Source organism: Panthera onca, chromosome A1 (genome assembly GCF_046562875.1).
Source record: "Panthera onca isolate mPanOnc1 chromosome A1, mPanOnc1 haplotype 2, whole genome shotgun sequence".
Lineage (NCBI taxonomy): Eukaryota > Metazoa > Chordata > Mammalia > Carnivora > Felidae > Panthera > Panthera onca.
In genome coordinates, this window is record NC_138339.1 from 184502669 (window position 1) to 184511443 (window position 8775).

The window sequence follows — 8775 nt, forward strand, 5'->3', positions numbered from 1 at the left end:
GTTTTGGAGGTAAAATACATACTATCTATAGGGAGCACAGAGGGATCATAATTTCTCCAAATTATGGCAAATCAACAGCAATGTTCTGTTGGTTAAGAATGGTCTACAGCTGGATATGCAGCTACTAGGACAAAATTCTAAGAATAAAATTAAACAATACCCTTGAATTGTATATAGCTCATTCATTTAGGCAGATGTCTTCTAAATTCAGATTTAGGAAAGCAGTATTCTAAGAAGTTTTTTGGTTTTTTGTGGGGAGAGGGATGCTAAAGAACGACTTATCAGAGTTTTTCTTCTAGACTCCATGTCTGGTTAATGTTTGCACCTTAGGAAATTGTCTCCTTACCATCTGTCCATAGTAGTTCCTCTTGTTACATAATGCTCTTTTCTCTCCTTCTTCCTCCTCTTTCTTCCCCTCCTTTTCCTCCCCCTCCTCCCCCTCCTGCTTCACCACCACCACCACAACTATACTTCAAGCAAATGGGGAGGTTAACTACATTATTTTATTATCAATTTCCCAACAACACTCGTTGTAGTTCCTGTTACATGTTGGTTTTGAATGTCAAAATGGTGTGTCCCCAGAATTACTAGAGAGGGAAAAGAACCTCAAGGGAAAAGATGATGTATCATTTAGGATTCAATCACGAGATAAACCACATAATAATTTGAACACTGAAGTTTAACTTACAGATTCATTAGCTAGTTAACAGCATATTAAATATTAATAAATAAAGAAACCCTAAATATACAAAAGTAGTAGACATTGAGATAAAAGCACTATCTGTACGGCTGAGAGAAAGTACAAATGAAGGCACAAATTCTGACCTTCTAGTCAGAAATTTAGATCTCTTAAGAAAACAGGAGAACCTCAGATAACTCTTCCCAGCACTTAGCCCCTTCCATTAATGTATGACAGAAAAGTTATCCATAATGCTGTAGGCCAAGACTGGCAAGCAGTAAAAATGCACACGATATCAAAACACTTGCTGAGAAGCTGCCTGAGGTGAGAGATAGAATTCACTGTGAAAGTACCTATGTGGGTGTTATGGAAACTTGCTGGAAAGCCTCCTTCAGGAGCACCTGCACAACCCACTTGGAAGCTTTCCATGGGACAGCTGATAAAACTTGGTTAGAATATATAATAAACAAATACATAAAATAAGCAAATTGTAACCAAGAAATTATAATCAAGGTTGAGCAGGACCAAAAGTAAGCAGTAAGTTGCCTGAGAAGGTAATTCAGACACTTTCAACATTGATTGCTATTGTAGTCTCCTCTGCCACAATCCATGTCTGTGGTTTCCTGGGCAATTTCTTATAATTAGTTGGCTGAAGATTAAAAAAAAAAACAAAACCAAACTGTCAAGTCTAATTTACCTATGTGTTTGCATAATATGCTGGTACCACCCAAAAGTGGACATCTCCAGTACTGCAGCCTCACTTAGGGTCACCCCTAAAGAATAATAGAAAGAAGTTCTTCCAGTGGGCAGAACTTGAAGTAGTATACTTAGTTGTCTAATATATCTGATTATAGATGGCCATAAGCACATACTGAGATTATTTAAGAGAAGATGCTAATGGTTTAACTGGACAGACCTTGAAAGAAGAAGGATTGGAAGATTGGTAACAAGGAAATCTGGGTAAGAAGTATGTGAATAGACTTTTCAGATTTGACATATATTGTGCATATATTTGTGCAAGTGTGAATGTCTACCAAAAAGTGTCCACAATGAGAGATGAATTTAATTAATCAGAGAATAAACTAATATGCTTTATGGGTATCAGGCAACATCTTTCCCCAACCCATCCAGTACTGGCTCAGAAGGCCTATGATGAAAATGATACTGGTGGTAGAAATGGAGGCTATGCATGACCTCAACAACATGGAATTTCCCTCACCAAGGCTGACTTGACTCAAAATACTGCTGAGTGTCTAATTCATCAATATGGAAGCCAACACTGAGGACCATTGTAAGATATGGCACCATTGTGAAGGAAGGCAAGCCAGCCTGGTGGCTGTTGAGAAAATTAGACTTCTTCTATCATGGAAGGGCAGAGATTTATTCTCACTGGAATATACATATTCTGTATATGAATGTGTCTTCTCTTCATGTAATACTTCTGCCAACATCACTATTCATAGACTGCCTGAATGGCTTACCCATATTCATAACAACAATTCTGGTAAAGAAAGCAATTTCTTAGCAAAGAAAGAGTAGCAATGGGCTCATGTTCATGGAATTAACTTGTTTTGATACATACTCCTACACCCAAGAAATGATTTAATTAATTTAAAAATGGTATGGTTTGTCAAAGATTCAGTAATGGCATCAATTGAGAGACAATATCCTAAAGGGATGCAGTATGTAATTTGTACAATCAGAGAATATTACATCTGCTTTCTTCCCCAAAGTAACAATACAACAGCCCAGAAGACAAGCAGCAGAAGTGGGGGTGACCCATCTCACTCTTATTTCTAAATATTCATTCTATCTAATTTTTGTTTCCCATCTGGGAAATGATAACCTCTGCTATTTTGAAAGTCTTAGTCCCTAAGACGTGACAAATACTCAAGACATGTCAAGGGGTCACGATACAATTCCAATTCAAATTAAGATGAGACTGCTACAGGCTATTTGGGCTTCTTTTACTACTGAATCAATAGGCAGGAAAAAAGCCTCCTGTCTTTGCTGAAGTGATTGATGTCAATTACCATGGAGATATTGTGTTGCTGCTACATATTAGATGAAAGATGACTATGTCTGAAATCTAGGGGATGTTCTGTGGTGCCTTTTAGTACTTCCACACTCAGTAGTACAGATTGATGGAGAACCTTAGCAAAAGAGAGAGACAGAAAGACTCAGTCCTTCAGACTTTGCATCACCAATTTTACCAGATAAAAACTCTTATCAACTGATGTTCTGAGTATAGAAAAATATAGAATGCATAGTAGAAATAGGAAATCACAGGTATCAACTAATGCATTGTGACCAATTTTAGATTGTAACCATACTAATCTTACAAAGTATTTCTAATATTTTCTTTTCTGTCTTATATATGATATAAATAAATAAATAAATAAATAAATAAATAAATAAACAAACAAACATGACATATATATAAATACACGCACATATATGTATGTGTATATATATGTATAAAGCACACACACATAAATATACATATAAACACACACAGAGGAAAAAGAGAAAAGGGAGAGAAAGAAGGAATGAAACATGGAGAGAGAAAGAGAGAGAGAGAAAAAAAGAAAAGAAGAAAATAAGAGGGAAAGAAAGAGGAAGAAGGAAAGAAGGAAGGAAGGAAATAGAATATATATATCAGTCTCTTTCTCTCTCCTAAAATGACTGTTAGAACTATATATCTTCTCATTTTGAGAGGTGAGAACTTCTTCACTTGTAAGAAGGTTAGCTATATCTTTTTAAGTAAAAATATAAAGGTGTGGACTCTCCAGCTATTGACTTATTATCCCTAATATCTAAATATACCCTTTGCCTGCTCTGTGATAATGTAGACATGCTTTGCCAATATTTTCATATGACAGCTGGCACTCACTATGTTAAACTTATCAATAGAGGGTGGTGCAAGGACACAGGGGGAGAAGGAATTTTTCTTTTCTTCTCTCCATTCTAAGTCCAGCTCCTGTCTCCAGTCTCCTTCAAGGCAAAGCTATCTCCCATGCTAGAATACTCTATGGTATAGTTAATCCTATTCTGGGTTCCCACTGTGTGATATTTCATCAGTGTTAGGCTATTGTTGGGTGTGACTTCCTCCAGTCCCAACTCCTGCAGAAGGTAGATTTTCCAGCTCCTGGTTCCAGAAGCACTTGGTTTTCTGAAGTGCTCCCAAGACCCTCTCCGATGTCTTCACAGTAGAATGCCACAAGTGGGATCCCTCCCTTTAATGGCTCCTCCTGGTTTTCACTAAAGTGACAATCCTCCTTGTATGTGGCTTCTTCCAATACCACAGAAAATACATTTTCAGAAGTACCTCAGGAACATTTTTCACCATACAGTGAGCCACAAATGTGTCCCTGACTCCAGCTTTTGGCCAGGGAAGAGGATGTGCTCTTTAGGTAGCTAATGCAGCTATAGGGGGAGTACATATGACAACATACACACACCTGCATACACATGCACACAGAGGTGATATATCATCTCATACACACTCAAGTGTGTGTATTCAGTTCCCTCTCTCTCTCTCTCTCTCTCTTTTTCACAATAATGACCTAACAAGTTATGAAGTCTGAAGAACTAGAGAATTGGGAGGCAGGCCACTGAGACTCTTTATTTTGTCTTAATCCCTCATATGATTTGTTACCAATCCTGGTCATTTCTTCTCCCATGATATCTATCAATTTATTTGAATTATTTCTATGTCTCCTTTGTTCATGAGCTCATAATTTCTATCACAGCTAATTAAATTTTTTCCAAGTTATTCCCTATTTCTGATTTAATCCTCTTGAACCCATTTTTCATAGAGCTACCAGCGTGATTTGTATTAAAATTCAGATATGATCATAATGTCACTTTGTCTGAAATAGTTCAATATCAAAATACTTTGGGGGATAATAGTCAAGCTTATTACTGAGAAACTGAGAACATTTCTATTCTAGACTGCAACTACTTTCCAATCACTTATCATTTTATCTCCTGAACTTTATTCATACTTACACTATACGATTTTCTGCTGCCTAAAGTTAAACTTTAGTAATTCTGAACCATTTGCATAACTCATATCATTTTATTCTATCTACTCATCACCCAGAAGTGTGAGTGGTCAATGAATTATGGTTAGACAAATAAGAAAATATGGGAATAACAAAATGGGTTAGAGAAGAATGGATGAATGAGCAAATAGACCAACAGTGTTTTTTTTATTATTTAATTGTATGAAAAAAGGTCATTGTTGACATTTGGAGATGACTAATTTCTTGTAGTGTTGCATAGTAAAATATATATCCTGGATTTATGTGATATAGATGTGACATTCATGTAAATATAATCTCATGTAAATTTAGTGTGAAATATGCCTATGCAAAAATTCAAAAGCATCCATTAAAATAAAATTAGTACAGTCAGAATGTTCTAAATTCCTTAAAAAAGGTGAAAGTAAACAATTCTCTAGGAAAACAAATGACCAGCTAAGAACCAAGAGCTTGACAAAAGTCTGAGAAACAGAATTACAAGTTGCTGTAGGAAGAAATGGAAAGAAAATCTGTAGAGACAATTAATTTAATGTGGTAGAAAGCTAGATAACTAGCTGGGAAATGGACAGAAAGACACTCTCCCACAGAGAAATTAAACTAGGTGTTTTTTTTTAAGAGAAAATACATAAGTAGAATAAGTATAATGGCAGCCATTAAAGATAAAAGGGTATTCTAGTTAATAGGAGTATGACTAGAATATCAAAGCCTCAAATTCTCATTCATGAATCTGGCATGATCACAGTTTTACCAGTTGTTATAGAGAGATTGTTTCTGTCGCCACAAAATCCATAATGTTGATTTCTAAACCCAGTGTGATGGTACCAGGAGGTGGGATCTTTGGGATCTGATAGGTCATGTGGGTGAAGCCACTAAGAATGGGATTAACACTCTTATAAAGAAGACCTCATAGAGTCTTTGCCCCTTCCCCAATGTGAAAATATAGCAAAACGACAACTGTATATGAATCAGGAAGCAGGCTTTCACCAGACAAAAAGTCGGCCATGGCCTTGATCTCAGATTTCTAGCCTTAAGAACGGCAAGAAATAGGGACATCTGGGTGGCTTAGTCAGTTGAGTGAGTGACTCTTGATTTCGGTTCAGGTTGTGATCCCAGGGTTGTGGGTTTGAGGCCTGTGTAGGGCTCTGTGCTGAGCTTGGAGCCTGCTTATTATTTTTTCTCTCTCTCCCTCTGCCCGTCTCCCCTCCTACTTTCTCTCCCTCTCTAAAATAAAAGTTTTTAAAAAATTAAAAATAACTGTGAGAAATCAATTTCTGTTATTTATAAGCCACCCAGCCCATGGATTTTTTTTTTTTTTTTTTTTTTTTTTTTTTTTTTTTTTTTTTTTTTATAGCAGCATGAAAGACCTAACACAACGGCTTAGGCTAGTGAGGTTATTTGGACTATTTGTTCTGAGGGGGGAAAAATCAGTGAATGGACACTTGCTGAGCTTGCAATCTGATTCTAACCCTTAATGATGTCCTATTTTATTGAGATGAAGTAATCGAGTAGTTTTAACAACATCTTTTGCCTATCCTAGAATCATGCTAACAGACCTTCCTAGAGCTACTTTTTCCTATGTCCCATTCTGGTAACATTTGCCTTCACAAGTGGAGGAGGAAGCTACTTTTGATGCATAAGATTCCATTTTCTTGAAAGTATTTCAGAGCAAGGAGAGAGAAGAATTTTGTAAAGAGAAAAAGTCATACAGCAATACACACAGTGGTTTTAGGAGTTAGTTCCATTGAGAAAAAGGTTTTACCCATTAGCCCCTTCCTCCAAAAGTTTCAATTACAATTATCATGTCAAAATTTTCTGACTTGATTCATAGCTGGTGTTCTCCCTGACAATGAAGCAAGTGGCGAGAGAGAAGAAGCATGGGATTCATCATTAAAGGTTAGATGCTTTTTTTTTTGTTCACTCAAAGTTTGATGCCCAGACCACCTGCATTAACACCACCTGCCATGCTTTTTAAGAATGCTGTTTTCAGGCAACACTCAAACATATTAAAATAGACTAAAATATGCCTTAAAATAGTCTGAGACAATTTTCATGCAGGACAAACACTATGATGAGCTATAGTGTCTGTTCTACAAGCTTATTTGTAAACATGATTCCAAATTAAGGTAGAATACAGAAAAATGAAATCACATAGGGTATTAAATTGAGCACAGTAGTCTGACTTACTTTGTTCAATGAAATGTGAGCAGAAGTGGCATGTATCATTTCCACTGGGTTTTTTCAAAGCCTGAGAAAATAACATCACATTTTCTTTCTCCTGCCAAGGTGATCTTGGAAGCAAATGTTAAGATGAAGCTACTATCAGCTGGGATCCCAGAATAACTATAATGAGCTAAACATACTGCCAACATGATAGACTCAGTGTGAGTGAGAAATAAACTTTTGTAATGCTAAGCCATTAGATTTGAGATTGTTACTATAGCATACCACAAGACATACAATGGCCAATAACTCATTTTATTAATCCTATTGTACTAACAGTTGGATTGAGATATGTTATCAACTGCCAAACAACCCATCTTTTCTTCTATCCCCTGTTATTTTCAGGGATGGGAGATGCTATGCTAATACTTCTCATGTATTACCCTTTCAGTATTTTTCTTCTATGTAGGCTTCTCTTCCTCTGCTTTATTGGTTTGTTTTATTCCTGTTTTCTCTTGTCTGGCTTTTATCTGATGATTTTCCTTCAAATTACTGGGCATGTGAGTGGAAAATGCCTCTGCAATGTGAATACTGTTAGCTTTTTTTCGCTATTTCTTATCACATTGAATATTTAAAATTCTCTTTTGAAATAGGGCAATTGTCGTCGTGAGCTCAGTTTGTTTTTTGAATCATAGTCTGTAGTGTTGATTTTTGAAGAATGTTTGTCTTCTGTGTCTTACATATTCCATTGTCATGCTCTGAAGTTGAATACACTGTTACAGACTGTTGTTTGTGATCTATCTGTTGATCTATTTTTGAATTATAGACGTGTTCTATCTTTTGAACATCTACAGATTATTGTTGTTTCATCATATTTTCTAACTCTTTAATATTAATTCCTCTTTTAAAACCCTAAGTTGTAGGACAGATTGATATACATAAACTTTATAATAAATCTGAATATTTACTAATACACATCTGTAGCTGCGCAGGTCTGTGTAGGGATCTTTGATCCCAGTGCTTGGCCTTCTTACATGGGAACATGCAGTTTATTTTAAATCTTCCAATGGTCTTTATAGTTTTCTCTTTCCTGAGAATGATCAAAATGTTATAACCTTCAGAGTATACTCAGTTTAGTAACTTTATTGTAATATATGTGTATACTTAGTTATGAGGAACAACTGATTTTTATTTATATCTCCTACCATATCATGTCATAGACAGGAATAGTCTGTAATGAGCATACAGTAGAAAATAGCTATAGATTCAAGATGGGGGTAAAATGATACTGGCTACTGTAAAAAGAAACTCAAGACTAAAATCATGGAGGTTGAGTGGGAGTGAGGTAAAGCCCCCCCACCCTTCTCAGAGGATACACAGTTTATAGATATGGTCTATTATGTGGGACTTCTGATTGTAATCTCCCTCTCCTTAGAGATAATGGAAAATAGAAATTACATATATTTGGAAAATTTCTGGCGTGCCTTGGTGGCTCAGTTTGTTAAAAGTCTGACTCTTGGTTTTGGCTTAGGTCATGATCTCATGGCTTCATCGGTTCGAGCCCCACATCGGGCTCTGCACAGGCAGCATGGAGACCGCTTGGGATTCTCTCTCTCTGCCCATTCCCCACTTGTGCTGTCTCTGTCTCTCTTAAAATAAATACACTAAGAAAGACAAATAAAATTTCCTAGAGAATACAATTAATATAATTTTAATTAATATTTCTCAGAAAATAATCTGAACTATAGTAAAGATATTAAGTATGTTTTGGTTCAACACACAAAATAAATTATTCAATAATGTATTTTGTTATCAATCAATATGAAAATTACTGAGCTCTGCCAAAGAGATTAAAATTTTGGGAAAAATGCACACTTGCTGCTTGTATGG